Below are 16,387 nucleotides of genomic sequence, written 5' to 3' on the forward strand. Positions count from 1 at the left end.
GGCAAGACGATTATGCAGGCATTTTAAACAATTAGGAAAAAGAAAAAAAAAATAAATATGTAGTAAATTTATTCATAGTTTTTTGGTCTTTTTTTCAAATTCCACAACAATTTGGTTACACGTTCTCCCGCTTCATCTTTCAGTTCTTGTGGCAGCTCTTTTATTATTTCGGCCCATTAGGTGACCAACTTATTAACTTCACTTTATCCTCGCGGGCTCTTTCAATTTTCGCTCCATGTTTGGGGTGTAAAAATAAGTCAAATGAATTATTGTTACACCCCGAGATCAGCTGTTTACTATTTTGATCTGGCAACGCCATTCAATTTGACAGCCATCATTTTCGTCGTTAGAGTACCGGCAAAATCTAGGAGGCACAAATTTCTTCTTCTTCCTTTTTTTACACCGTTTTTTTATATGGAGTTCGGCCGCTGTAACACGTGTTACAGCGGATTTTCCCCGTCAGAGTACTAGGCTTTATCGTTAAAATATCTGGACGCCTGCTACCACACTGGTTATTTATTCAAAAATACATTTAGAAAAAGTACGTAAAGAACCAAAAAATATTAATTATATGAAACAAAACATGAAAAATAAAGAAAATAGTGAAAATTACAATTATTACAATTGCCATAATGATTTCCAAAACATATTTTTACATAATGAAGAAATGTGTGAAGCAGTGAATAATAATGAATTTAAGTTGAGCACAGATGGCACATGTCCAGAAACATATGTTAGAAACAAGTGGCTATAAGTTAAAATTTTGTTAATAAAATAAGATAATAACCAATGGAATATTAAAATTTAAGCTTCAACAATAGGATATCAGAATTTAATGATAAACAATAAGAAATATAGGTATAAATTGAAATTACATTTAAAAAATAAAAAAAATAAGAAAATATAATCTTAGTAAATGTCTTTTTATTCTTAAATGAAGATAGCCCACAATCTTGGAATAATCTTTTTTGGTATATAGCATGAAGAAGATGATATTCCGGAAAAACTAATAACGTTTTCTTGACGTTCGGAAAAATGGATTCCAAAGCATTCAAAATCCTGACTAAAAAAATTTTTTCCGGTCTGAATATGCCAGCTGTGAATTCCAGGAATGTTATTGATGTGGTTTCGGAAAAATGCGGCAAAATAAAAGACAAACTTACACTTAACTTAACTAAATGGATACAGCCACTCGATGTAATCGAGGTATTCTTGGAGTCAATGCGCAATTTTATAATGGAAGTGAAATTGGGGTTTTTACTTTGGGTCTTAAAGAGCTTAATAAAAAGCATACGAGCCGAAATTTGTGTGCTAAGGTTACATCCCTTTTAAATAGATAGAAGATGATCAATGGTTAGATGATGAAAATCTTCTTAATGGCTTTCGCACTTACATCGTCCAAGCTGTTAAAGGTGCTGCACACACACTACAACTCGCTATTAAAGACTTCTTTAAAGAGCTTGAGTCGCTTAAAGGCAAGCCTTTAATTAGGGAAAAGTCTCTGCCATACCCTCAATTAGATGTTCCTAGGCGCTGGAACTCATCTTATACCATGTTCAAGAATTTGTTAAGTTTTGAACAGTTTTGTGAAGAGCACTGGGACCCTAACCTAAAGCTCACGGGCGCCGAATGGGAAGATCTAAAAGAGCTAGTTGAAATTCTGGAGGCAGCTTTCATTGCCACATAGAAATTGCAGAGCACACAATTATATATGGGCGACTTCTACAAGCTTTGGTTAAAACTAAAACTTACTATTGGGAATAAGCATGGCAGTATTTTAAAAACGTGCATCTGATCTCTAGAAGTACCGTTCATGGAAAATAAAGGGGATTTTGCTTAAAAATCATATCAGTTTGATGCAGGCAAGAGCTCAACTAAGCTTTTTATTGTTCGAATTCTGAAGATGGATTCCGAGGATATTATATTCGAATTAATTATATTTCTTCCGTAAATTTTTGTGACAATTCTGAACTTCTCTGTTTATAGGATGCACCGCGGTGTCTTCGGCCATCATCAAATTCGCAAAGACCTGTCCAAAGTCTGCAACCGATTGAGGAATCGAATAACTGTTCACTTGTAACTGACTTCCTTAATTCTATTGAGGTTGTATCAGAGGACAAATATTCAAAAGACAGCCAATGTGAACATATAAAGGCTTCCCAGCTAGAGATTGACAACTACAATTCAAAGCCATTTGACTTGAATATAGACATTATGGAATATTGAGAGACTAAATTTACCTACCCATATTATTTAATGCTGGCAAAAGTAGTTCACGTCGTTCCAGCAAGTCAAGTCAGCGTGGAAAAATCGTTTTCGGCTCTTAAATTGGTGCGATTTAGGAACGAATCTTTCTGCAGATTTATTGTAAAAGGTGATTTATGTTAAATTAAATAAACAAAATTCTTGGTTAAAAAATCGTTATAGTATTTTTCTGGGTTCGCAGATTTCGATTCATAGGAAATTACAATTAAGAAAATTAGTTTTTAATATCCAATTGTATTCATATTCGCGCTGAAAATCTGAAATCTTGAAGAACAAGTCTCAATATAATTTCTAAAAAAGAAAAAGTTTCATAGCAAAGGTAAGATGTAAAAAAACATAGTTTTTTGATTTGATTTTATTTGCCTTCCTAACGCTACAAGTTTAAAAAACCTATAAATTAGTGCGCTAGTCACAAAGTTTCTTAGAATTTTTTTTTTTTATTTTCTTTCAGATGAAAATTATTAATAACTATTTTGATGGCTGTGGCGGCCAACGTGGTCGTGGCGGCCAGGAAGAAGGACGCGACAGGCCCCAAATCGGCTGGAGAGGGTGGCGTTGGCCGACATGGCGGCAAAGCATTACCCGGCGGACCAACAACGCCTGATCCGCCGCGCCATAATGGAGACTCTACGACCTAAGCAGGCCCAAGATCAACGGCAGCAACCAGAGCCCCTGGAGTGACGAGAGCCCCAGCAACACCGGAGCAGATGGAGCAAGCCTTCGGTTTAATAAATTTAAATTAAATAATAATAAAATACTCCGAAGTTTTATTCCTTCTCTTGACAAACACGTCACTTCTGAGGTTTAGGATCCAGTCGATGGACGACCTGAGTCTGGGGAGGAATGCAAGGTGTATGCTTTTAAAAAGACAAATTTTTACTTTTTAAAGAATAAACATTAAATATTTATATAAAAAATAACAACCCCGTCCAATTTTTCCAATTTTTAGCTCTAGACTTTCAGCTCAACCAGTCTGCAGAAGTCATTATTTATTATTATTATTTTTAAGCACATATATGTATAATCCATTTCTTCGCCTGATTTTAAAAGAATTTATAGATAATGTTAGCCTTAATCACTAAATTTATATTAAATCTGAATGTTTAATGAAATCATGATGTCTTAAATATCTGCGTTTTACCGACTCGAAGATGACTCCACGGTCATAAGGATCAAAAGGGATCACCAGAGCCATGCTCTAGCGGCAGGTGATCGTAGGTAGGGTGGGCAACATGCGAGCACAACAACATCTGTGTCTCCGCAAACAAATTAATTTTCTCTCTGTCCGTCTATCTTTTCTCTAAACTTCTGCTTTTCCTCTAACTTCTCTCCTTCAGCGAATTTTGTTTATCACATCTTCCGATTTAGTTCTAGCTTTTATTTTTTTTTGTCGCAGCACGCTCAATTTCTTGTCTTGTTAGTAATGATGTGTAGTCCGTGTCCGAGGTCTAATAGGGCATCGGTGAAAAACCACCATGCAGCTTTGGAAGCAGGAAAAGATTCAAAATGATACATGGAATGAGTTAGAGTTTTTTAACGTAACGCAAACAGTTTACCCCCGGCTGTTGGCCATTTTTGCATATTTTGAATTTAAACTCCCAGCTGACTAAAAAGACAATTTCTTTAGAATTTTTAGTTCAAAAAAGAAATGAGTTGCCGCTAAGACTTTTTATTTATTTAATGCCTGGATGAATATTAAAACTTCAAAATTAAAGCTTAATAAATAAATAAACATTGTATTATTGTTGTTTACTTGTCCTTGTCAGACTCGGCAGCGGCAGCCACTGGATTCTGGACAAGGGGAATGGCCAATCGGCTCTTGTCGGTGATCTCTGTCAATTTGCTGCGCACCAGATCCAAGTAGGTGTCGATCGATTGCTTGTTGTTCTCGTAGACCTTGGGCAAGGTAAACCGCGACATAGGGCAAGATGACCAGAGTCATGCTATTGAACCAGGCACCGATGTAGGTGAACACCCACAGAAGACCGCCAAACTTGATCGAATCGATGAGATCCTCAACCAAGAACAGACGCCTCAGCTCTGCGGTAAAGCCATTGATATGTGCCACAGCCACGCCGACAATGTTCTGCACCTCCTCCTGCGACAGCGTCAGATCCAGTTCCAGGTATTCTTTGAAGGGGTGTCCGTCGTTTGTCTTTGGCACGGCCTTTTTCACGGATTTGTAGATTACGAAGACCACAGTTCCGATGAGAGGGAAGAGCGACAAGTAGGCAAAGACTCTGATCACCGAGAAGCCGGAGATGGCCAGCAGTGTGATCAGGCCGGCTCCGAAAACAATGCCGGACTTCTTCACATCGCGCCAGTAGATCGGCGACATTGCAGACATTGTTATTACACTTTCTGTCGGCACCAGAATTTCTTTTCTTAGCTGTTTAATAATTTTCGTGGTTTTTCCGTTTTCTATTCGATTGTTTTCGTTTGCGAGAGTATTACGACGTTAACGTATTATTACGCTATAAGAATAAAATTTCACTTCCGTGTGTGCTGCGGCCTCACGACGCGTATAGAGATTCACTGAGCAGAGGAAATTATTAAAGCTTGTTACTGAAAAAATGGATTACGCCACATCGCCATTGCCACAAGCTTTAGCAGTTTTTGCGCATTTTGAATCTAGGCTCCCATTTGACTAAAAAGACAAGACGCACCGCCCAGCCAGACCGACCCTATCAAACAACGGGCGACGATCCATGGTCTGGCCCTCTTTATATAGGGCCTGTCGAGGTTTAGTGTGGCCGCCACTTTTGTACGAGATTATACCTTCTTGGTGTGACTGTCGCCAGCTTGAGCAAGTAAGATCGTGGGCCGGCGCGCCATTCTGATTTGAATTTGTGTGGAAGAATTTAATTTTTGATTTTCTCAAAATCTGTCTATCCGACAGGAAATCAATAAGATTTAATTCGAAATTGGAGCTAAATTTTCTCTTTCGATTGATGTTCGCAGAAATTCGCTGAGCACTGCAAAAAAATTTTAAAAATTAGCGTCGAAAATATCGTATGGAGCACGACACATCGATAGGAAGTGGAACGCGCTCCTATCGATACGAAGCCAGTGTTAATTAATTGGGGTCGGAAAATAGAAGCACCTGATTTTCTCAAAATCTGTCGGATAGAATTCAATAAGATTTAATTCAAAATTAGAGCAAAATTTTCCCCTTTTTATAGCACCATACACACTCTTGGAGGCAAATGCCTCTTTGTTAGAGAAAAATCATTGTAAAATCTCAAATTCCTCGTCATCTATTTAATTATAGTTTGATGTAGTTTTAACAGCAATTGCCCAATATTGCCTTAATGGTAACAAAAAAAGATTTTAAATAAATTATAGTTTTCTTTTTATTATTTATTATTCTATTTAATTCCTCTTTTTACTTCGAATCTCTCAGAAATTGGAGAAGCTCCGATTGGAACTTCTCCTGGCCGTATGCCATTCTTTGCAGAATCTCCCTCTGAGTTCGCTACTCCTTCAGCCACTCTCCAGCAATTTCGACCAGCTCGCTTTTCTGGTCTATTCTTGTTCTTTTCGCCGGAGGCAAACTGCCGGAACGCAGACCTCCGCAAAAATTTTTTTTTCTGGGTCCTCCACAACGTCTTCCGAAAAATACTCCGTTGTATCTGTAATAAACATGTTATTAATTGAATGTAAATAAAAACTATCTGAGAGGGAACATACTCTCGTTGTCCACCGTATCCTGCTCCATGTTATGGACACGGAACGAGCCGAGGAACGCGTGCAGCGTCTCGAAATGCTGCCACACAGATGGAGTCCCACCGCTTGGCCCCATTTTGTCTTTTTCCTACCTGCAAATGATAATAATTTCGCGGAATAATACAATTAATGCAATGTATTCTGGTACTCATATTTACTTTTATTTCCTCAAGCTTTGTCTTGACTTCCTTCCATGACACATCATACCCAGCCTCCATCATGGTCTCGAGCATTTCCATATAAACATGGCTGTTTTTGCGAGATCCTCACAACTGCTCAGGTACTCCACCTGCTGGGTCCACCTCAGCTTGCCACCGGCCGTTCTAATTTCAACTGCAAAATTAAAAACAATTATTAATGTTAAAATGTAAACAACCTGTTAATATACAACATGTTTCTTTGGCACCTTCCATATTTCAATTGTTCCTCGTCAACTTTGTTTACAGAAGGAATAGTGAATGGTCAAATTTTCACTGTTAAGAAGAAAAAATCAGAGTTGCACCGAAAAACTATCGCTAAAAAACGGTGGTTAATAGGGTCTTCCCACACAACATTAAAGCGCATTTAGCATCCGTTGAACAAATGCTCCATAAGGTTTTGCCGTTCCGAATTTTCCCAAATGGGCCGGCGTTAGTTCAGCATTAAAATCTAACCACGGTTTGTTTGGCGATAGTTAGGCGATAGTTCTTCGGTGCAACTCTGAAAATTTGACCATTCACCACGAAAATGTAAACAAACTTGGCGAGGAACAAATGAGATATGGAATTTAAAACGTGGCGCCAAAGCTACAAGCATGCCCAAATAGTTGTTGGCGTTTTTTCTGTATATTCTTGCCCCAATATGTCCCCAATTGTTACTATTTAATATAAACCGCCTACCTCCTACCTTATTTTAAAGATTTTGGATGCCTATACCACCTATAGACACTCTTCGGGGAATTTGCTCTTTGTTAGAGAAAAATCATTAGAAAAACTAAAATTCCTTGTCATTTAATTCTTTTAAATTTAGTGCGGATAAATTCTGACGCAATCTGTGCATAATAGTTGTCCAAAATAGTTGGTAAATGCTCCATTTCAAATTTGCAACTGCCAATTCGACAGCCTTTGTTTACGTTTTCATGAGCCACAGCTGATCGATCAGCTGTTCGGATGCTAAATGCGCTTTAATGCTGTGTGGGAACACGAGTTTCACATTTGTGAAAAATCCCAAACGTTCCTCACAAATGTGCTGTGTGGGAAGACAGTATAAGAAATCAGAGTTCCACCGAAATACTACAGTGAAAATTTGACCATTCACCATAAAAATCATAAAAAAGTTACAATTGGAAAATGAAATTTAAAATGTGGCGCCAAAGCTATAAACATGCCCAAAATAGTTGTTGGTGTTCTGTATATTTCTGTATATTCTTGAACAATCCCAACGGCATAGCGACATAAGTCCGCGTTTTTTTTCCGGCGATCTTATGTCGCCGAAAAGCGTCATAAGTTCGCGCGAAATTATGGCGTTCAAAAATTACTAGCGGCGGTCTTATGACGCTTCAAAGCGCCATAAGTTCGCCACAGAAAAAACGACATAATTTCGCCAGTCGCGATCTTATGTCGCCGAAAAGCGTCATAAGATCGCGCGAATTTAAATACATACATATGTTCATACATTTATTTCGTTTGTTTGTACATTGTAAATATGTACACACATGTAAAAATACAACAAAATGTTAATTGTCTGGCCGATTTTTATATGAAAACACTGCTATGTAAACTTTGTATTTTGGATTTTTTTTTTGTTGTTTTTTTTTTTTAGGCTTTGCTTTTATTTATTGAATCTTCTCATTTATGAGAATAACAATAAGTTATATACAATAAAATCTTACAATCCTACCTAACTAGCAGTCATGAGACTGGTACAGAGTAAATGGCCCTGAATAATTATGGCTTCTTCTGGAAACTCGTATCAAGTCCCTTGCTAAAGGATTTGGATGGGTGGAGAGTTTTTCCTTGTAGGACGCTTTTTGTTTTTCTATTTCGTTCTTAACTGCAGGAATGCCGAGATCCCTGTGGATGTGTTCGTTGCGAATATACCATGGTGCCCCAGTGATAGTTCTCAGGATTTTTGATTGGGCGCGCTGTATGATGTCTAGATTGGTACTGCACGCGTTCCCCCAGAGCTGGGAGCCATTCGTCCATATTGGCTTTAGTGTGGAGTTGTAGAGCAGGACCTTGTAGTCCAGACACAGGGGCGATCGGGAGTTTATGAGCCAGTGGAGGCTGCTGGCTTTTAGTTTTAGATGAAGTTTCTTGCATTCAATATGTCTTCGCCATGTTAGGCGTCTGTCCAGGTGGACGCCCAGGTACGTTACCACGTTGACTTCGGGGATCAGTGTGCTGTTCAGGTAGAGCGGGGGGCATGTTTGTCTGTTGAGAGTGAACGTTATGTGCTTACACTTTTGTTCATTTATTTTGATACGCCAGTCAGATAGCCACTTCTCGACTACCTTGAGGTGGTTGGCGAGCTGGGCTGTTGCACGGACTGGGCATCTGGAACGTCTGAGGATCGCAGTGTCATCAGCGAAAGTGGATAATGTTAGCTGGTCGCTTGTGGGGATATCCGCTGTGTATAGAACAAATAGGGTAGGCCCAAGTGCGCTTCCTTGTGGGACTCCAGCTTCGATTGAATAGGTGCCGGATGTTGTTGCGTTGCACCTGACTGCGAAGACTCTGTTGTAGAGATACGACTCAAGTAATTTGTGTGTGTATACCGGCAAAAGTGTTTTTATTTTGTGCATGAGGCCGTTGAGCCAGACGCGGTCGAATGCTTGAGAAACGTCGAGAAATATCGCGCTGCAATATTCTCGATGCTCGACGGCTGTGCGAATTTCTGATGTTATTCTGTTAACTTGCTTGATAGTTCCATGTTTTTCTCTGAAGCCAAATTGATGAGCTGGGATGATGTTGTGAGCTCCCAGATAAGGAATTATGCGCTTTAGTAGGCATTTTTCAAATAACTTGGACAAGCATGATAGTAGGCTTATTGGTCGGTAGGATGATGGAATCGTGTGGTCTTCTCCGGGCTTCGGTATCATTATAATTATAGATTTTTTCCATTTAGTTGGGTAGTGGCCGAGACTTATGATCCCATTGAAGATTTTACAGATGACCTCAATAGCACAATTCGGAAGTTCATCATTTTTTGAGATATTAGGTCATCGCCTGGAGCCTTTTTCGGCTTCAGTTCCCTGATAACCTTCGTTATCTCGTTCGGACGAAATGATGCTGGAGTAGATTCCGTTTCAGTGTGGATTTGCGGTAGTTCAAATGGATTTGCAGCAGGGTTCGGCTGGAAAACGCCCTGGAGATGTGAGGCAAAAGTTTCGGCTCTGTCTTTGTCGCTGCGGGCCCAGCAACCAGTTGACTTTCTTATCGGGGTGATGGTTTCAGCCGGTGAGCTTAAATTTGGGTGAGCTCTCCATAAGGGATGCTTTGTGCTGGTTGGCGAGAGTTTTTCCATATATCTTAATTGTGCTTTTTCGGCATCTTGCTTCAGGGCACGGCTTAGTTTGCGTGTGGCTTCATTTAGACGTTGCTTTGAGCATGGCGATCTATTGGCTTGCCACGCCCGTCGCAGACGCCTCTTTTCTTGGATAAGTTGTTCAATTTGCTGGTTCGTTTTGAATTTGATTTTTTGCACATCCGTCTGTTGTGGTGTTGAGATTCTGGCTGCAGTCACAAGTACCTCTTCCAGTGCGGAGGTGGAGGAGTCGATGTCGGTTTTAGTATTGAGCTGGGGGGCTAGCTCAATGTGGGAACTCACATACTTTTTGTATTTCATCCAATTGGTTCTGTGCGACGTCAGCCTATGGGGGCGATCCGTAGTTTCTGGGCTTTGAAGGAGGGTTATCAGCAGCGGCGAGTGATCTGAGGAAAGGTCTGGAAGGGCCTTGGCGTTTATTAAATTTCGTGGGATGTTTTTTGTCACCGCGAAGTCAATTAGATCGGGTATTTTTCTGGGGTCTGCTGGCCAATATGTGGGGCTACCAGGGGAAACGTAGTCCAGCTTATTTCTCACATTGATGAGAGCGTTGTACAGTTGTCTTCCCTTGGGGGTCACGAGGCGGGATCCCCAATGCGTATGCTTGGCGTTGTAATCTCCTGCAGCTATAAATCGATCTCCAAGTGAGTTGTAAAAATCCATGAATTGACCTTCAGAGATTGTAAAGCGAGGTGGGCAGTAGACAGCAGCAATGCAAAGGTTGCCGTTACCTGACTGCACTTTTACGGACGTAGCTTGCAAGAAATTTGTTGCAAACCTTTGGTGAAAATGGTGTTTGATGCGTTCTCTGATGAGGATGCTGGTCCCGCCGTGGGCTTTACCATCTGGATGATCTGTGCGGTGGAAGGTATAACCTCTTATATGAAAGTTGTATCTGCTTGTGAGGTGCGTTTCAACCAGTAGCATGGCGTCGATGTGGTTTTCGTTTAGAAATTGTGTTAGTTCAAGTTTATGCCGTGAGACGCCGTTGGCATTCCACGTGGATATACGTAGATTAGACATTGATTATTTCGACTGTTGTGCTACAAGCAACTGTATCACCATATTCTGATTCTGGACAAGTGTTTGCATGGTCGTTTTCATAAATGACATGAGTTCCATCATACTTTGTTGCATGGTCACCATCATGGATTCCAGGTTGTTTTGTGACTGCCCTGGGGCCTGCTGAGCGTTTACCAAGTTTGAGGGGGGAGGATTTTGCATACCTGTTCGTAGAGCTTCAGCGTAGGAGATGCCCGTGGGGGCACTTGGCGGACCAAAAGAGGATCTGGCTGCTTTGGCAAAAAATACTTCTGGAGTAGTTTTTGAATTATAATACACATTTTGTGTATTTTGTTGGCGTGTAGCTGTTGCTCGTCGCATGCGACTCTTCAGCTCCTTGTAGACCACGCAGCCTCTGTAGTTAGCTGTGTGATTTCCTCCACAGTCTTCTTTGTTCGCAGGGCAGTGTGCGGAATTGTGGAAGTCTCCACAGACTACGCAGACTGACCGAAGGGTGCAGTATGTCCTTGTATGTCCATACTCCTGGCAATTTGTGCATTGCACAGGACCGTTGCGTTTGTGCGGTTCTTCCACGGTGATTCTTCGATGCAATTGGAACTGCAACTTGTAGATCGGGTGAACTTCATTCTTCTTCATGGTTTTACTTTCTGGCTCCAGTTCGACTTTGAAAAGTGGTTGCGGCTTTTTGTTTTTATTTATAATGTTGCTGACATTCTTGGCAAAGAAACCCTTGCCTTTCAGGGCTTTCACTATCTCAGAGGGGGCGACGTCTTGTTCAATTCCTTTTAACACGACTTGCAGTCCCTTGCTGCTTTTTAGCTGGTAGGTGTAAAAATTCTTTTTGGATTCTTCCAGGTATTTAGACACAGCCCGGAAGTGTTCTTCTGTTTTGGTTTGAATTTTTGTTTCGCAAATGTTCCCTTTAATAATCGGAACAACATGAAAGTTTCCGTCCCCGACCAGCGCAACAATTTTGTTGACCAGGGCGTTTGAGCTTTTCTCCCTAATATAAATGGGTGGGGGCTTTGGCTGTTTTTGGGTCTCCTGCTCCGGCTCTGCTTGGTTATTCTCATCAGCTGCTAGCGGAGAAAATTTGTTGGTGTTGTTCGGGTAGTAGCTTTTGGTGATACGGTTGATCTTAGGCTTGTTACCAACCGTGTTATGTGGGCTGAGCTTACGCTTAATTTGGATGTAGCGATCCATGCCAGTCTGTATGGCCGGAACCGCTTGTTGCTTTTCGGAGTTCACGGTTTTTGTTACCATTGAATTTGGTGATGCGGCCGTTGGCACCGATTTCGCAATATCGGTCGTTGGTTTAGTTGTTGCTGTTGCTTTTGCTACGTTTGCAGAAATTGCAGCTCTGCTTGTTGTTGGTGCGTCTTCCATCGAAGCCGGTGGTGGTGGGGTTTGGCATTGGGAGCTCCAAGATGTAGGAGCTGGAATGAGTAGGGCGGGTGAGCAAGAGCGCGCTCTCGTGCCGTCGCACAGTAGCGCCTCTCGAACAAAAGCCGTTGCAAAAATCGAAAAAGTCATAATCGCAAAATCGATTTAAACCATAAGAAATCGACAGCGAATTTCCCAAGGATTCCGAATCTGTAACCAAAAAAATTTTCCGTTTTTTTTTGAGGAAGATATGAGCATTCAAAGTCGAAATTGTTTTCCATGTATGCGTCATACAACAAAAAATAGGTAAATTAGTCGACTTTCAGGTAATATTACACAAAAACTACATAACCAATGGTCTTGATTTTTTTTTTAAATAACAGGTATATTCATTACCTCTTATTCAAATTAAAAAAAAAGGGTAGTTTTGTGTGGGCTTGTACAGGTAAATCGCTACCTGCCAGGTGTCTATTTTTTTCACCTTTTTCAGGCTAAAGTAGTCTATAACTTCTGAAGCTGCCCAGAGCCGGCGACTACACTATGACTACGCACTGCGTGTATCTTTCCTGAATCAGAATCCGTTTAGAAAGTCTGCGTCCAGCTGCGACTCTGGCATTGCGAAGCAAAACACTGAAACAACTCAGGGTAAAATATACCAAAATACCGACACAATTTCATACAAACCAACAAAAAATACTAACTGTAGCGCTCACGGTTCTGTGGCGGTTAAACATAGAACAAAAAAAAATTTTTTTTTTCAGTTTTCAAATTATTTTTATTTAAGCAAATATATTAAAATAAAGANAAAAAATTAAATAAAAAATATTTTTAAAAAATTGTCTTCATTGAGAAAAAAATATTTCTTCACTTTGATACCCTTTAAACAGGCGAATGAGTGGGCGTGGCAGATTTTCCAATACATATGTAAATTTTACAACAATTACCTGTCAAATGGCGTTTAAATTATTTAGTTATCTTGTTTTGTTCAAAAGTTATGATTTTTGCAACGTAAAATGAGAAAAGGCGCTACTGTGCGTCGGCGGTCAGTAGAGCCGGGTTGGGCTTGGTAGACGTTTTTTCTGCTTCGTTATCGCGAGTTGAGAAATAAGTGAAAACACCGTTTCTTTGGTTTACAGAGGTTCTACGCTCATTCTTTTGATCGCCGCTCATTATTTTGAGCTTGTTACGCGTGGCACCATATGAATGAACTTTGCAGCTCAAAAACACGTCTCACGCACTAGTGTCCGTATGTCATACGCACTGTAGGGCTTGGCCTAGCTGACAGTACGTAGTTTAGAGTTCCGAATTTACTTTTTCACCATGAAAAAACACTTCGAGAATAAACCCCGCGTAGCGGTCCAAAAATAAATTTTCATAATACAATGAATACATAGCTGTTTTCATATAACAATCGGCCAGAAAACTAAAATTTTGGTATTTTTTGAGCATTTTAAGAGCATTTTTATATTTAATTTTTCGAATGCAAAACAAACGAAATGTTTTCCCCTTTTCTAAAAAATCTTCTCTAATAACTTGATTTCAAGAAAATATGAAGTTATTTATACGAAAACGTAAGGTTAAAACATAGAAAATCTTGTACCGTTCGCGATGTAACGTTACAAATCGGTTTATAATATAATATATATTATAATATGTAATATTTTGAATTGAATTTGTATTATAATGAAATAATGGGAAAAAATATGACCATTTTCTTAAATGTTTTTTTGCACGATCGATGCATTTGACCAGTACTAATTGTATTATAAAAGGCAAACTTTGGGGAATTGTCATATTTAAATTATTTGCAGAAAACAATGCATCGCAAACGGTACAGAAAACCTAAGTCTTGTTTGACTTCAGCCTGAAAAACTAAAACCACAATAAAATACTGTTGCTTTCCATTTATGAAAGTTATTTTTATTTTAGAAACTTAAGCTTAGTACTCTGACGAGAAAAAATAAATTTAGACAGCGGCCAAACTCCATATAAAAAAAAACGGTGTCGAAAAAAGAAGAAGAAGAACTTTTAGCCGCGTCGCACAGTAGCGCCTTTTCTCATTTTACGTTGCAAAAATCATAACTTTTTAACAAAACAAGATAACTAAATAATTTAAACGCCATTTGACAGGTAATTGTTGTAAAATTAACATATGTATTGGAAAATCTGCACCCGCACACTCATTCGCCTTTTTAAAGGTTATCAAAGTGAAGAAATATTTTTTTCTCAATGAAGACAATTTTTAAAAAATATTTTTTATTTAATTTTTTATCTTTATTTTAATGTGTTTTCTTAAATAAAAATAATTTGAAAACGGAAAAAAAAAATTTTTTTTTCCAAGTTTAACCGCCACAGAACCGTGAGCGCTACAGTTAGTATTTTTTTGTTGGTTTGTATGAAATTGTGTCGGTATTTTGGTATATTTTACCCGAAGTTGTTTCAGTATTTTGCTTCGCAATGCCAGAGTCGCAGCTGGACGCAGACTTTCTAAACGGATTCTGATTCAGTGCGTAGTCATAGTGTAGTCGCCGGCTCTGGGCAGCTTCAGAAGTTATAGACTACTTTAGCCAAAAAAAGGTGAAAAAATGGACACCTGGCAGGTAGCGATTTACCTGTACAAGCCCACACAAAACTACCGTTTTTTTTAATTTGAATAAGAGGTAATGAATATACCTGTCACTTAAAAAAAAATCAAGACAATTGGTTATGTAGTTTTTGTGTAATATTACCTGAAAGTCGACTAATTTACCTATTTTTTGTTGTATGACGCATACACGGAAAACAAATTCGACTTTGAATGTTCATATCTTCCTCAAAAAAAATCTGAAAATTTGTTTGGTTACAGATTCGGAATCCTTGGGAAATTCTCTGTCGATTTTGCGATTATGCCTTTTTTGATTTTTGCAATGGCTTTTGTTCGAGAGGCGCTACTGTGCGTCGTTTTTTCCGGTACTCTGACGACGAAAATGAAGCCTGCGACAATTGAATGGCGTTGCCAGATCAAGATAGTAAACAACTGATATCGCGCTGTCTAAATAATTCATTTGATTTATTTAGACACCCTTAATGGAGGGAAAGTTGAAGGAAAAAGGTGGCATTGATAGGGGCTGTCAAGAGGAAGCCCATAAATTGGAATTTAACCCACAAAGGACATTTTAATGCCATATTTATTAATATTTTTTTTTGAATATTTGTTTACAAACAGCTGTCCAGTGTGACCAAAGAAAATCCTTAAACGCCATAAAAAGTACATTTTCAAGGCATTTCAGGATTTCCATTAAAAATTTTTTTGGTCACACTAGCTCGGTAGCGAAATAAACAGCGATTCCGCTGTCTAATTTAGACAGCGGGTTTTTCTCGTCAGAGTACTAGGCTTTATTTCAGATTTGTAACGTTACATGGCGAACGATACAAGATTTTTATGTTTTTACTTCACGTTTTTGTATGAATAAATCAGGGCACGTAATCATTATAAGTGAAAAAATAAAAATCAACCATTAATGATTATCTATTGATTTTAAAATATATTTCGCTTGCCATTAATAATTATAATTTTATATTTACTTCATCGCTCAAAGAATAATAATTATTATTTTGAGCGAAAAAAGTTCGATAAAAAAATAATGATCATTTTTTGAGCAATATTTTTTCGCTCAGTATTTCGCTCAATGTGTAATAACTTCTTTCTGCGAGGTTTCTTCGAAAAATTGTTTACATGCTTATATGAATCGAAAACAGACGAACCCAAAAATCACATTTTTAAATTAAAAAAAAAATTTGTTAATACCTTTTTTTATTTTATTGTTTTTTAATAAACTTTTTTTAATTTTGTAATATAATTTCTTATGAATCGAGAACCGACGAACCCAGAAAATGCATTAAAAAAATACTATAATGATTTTGTAAATAAGAATTTTATTTTGAATTTTTTATGCCGACGCGCTGGAATAGCGCATACGAAATGATCAAGCGAGTAATTCTGACAAACGAATATATTGGTGTAGTATTGGCTGTATCTCACAATGCCCCTTCACCGTTGTCTGCCGAAGATATTGACGTTTTAAAAGAGATTTCGATATTGCTTGCTCCATGCGCGGATGCAACCTTGTCGGTTTCGACGAACACCAATGTCTCAATTTCGTTGATCATTCCTGTAATTTGTGAACTTTTCCACAAAGTTAATGGATTCGATTTAAAAACAATTGAAGGAATCGCTGCCGCAGATTACATGAAGATTCGTCTAAGGGAAAGATTGTTTGCATATGAAACTAGAACGATTCCTCGTATCGCAACAATTCTCGATCCGCGATTCAAGAAGCAAGGGTTCCTTGCCCAATCGAACTCGGAGGAAGCGGCCAAGGCTTTGCAGGAAGAGCTGAACTCCGTTATGACAACAACTCCACGACCGCAGCCAGCACCACCAACAGAGGAACCTACACGGTTCTCATTCCTCAAAACTAAAATG

The 16,387-nt window shown here is 38.9% G+C and overlaps 1 pseudogene; it reads right to left on the minus strand.

Annotated features, from left to right (window-relative positions):
- Nucleotides 1-3,994: 3,994 nt before the first annotated feature.
- LOC108075668 (reticulon-1-A-like) lies at nt 3,995-4,671 on the minus strand (annotated as a pseudogene).
- Nucleotides 4,672-16,387: the final 11,716 nt, after the last annotated feature.

Source organism: Drosophila kikkawai, chromosome 2R (genome assembly GCF_030179895.1).
Source record: "Drosophila kikkawai strain 14028-0561.14 chromosome 2R, DkikHiC1v2, whole genome shotgun sequence".
NCBI classification, from domain to species: Eukaryota; Metazoa; Arthropoda; class Insecta; order Diptera; family Drosophilidae; genus Drosophila; species Drosophila kikkawai.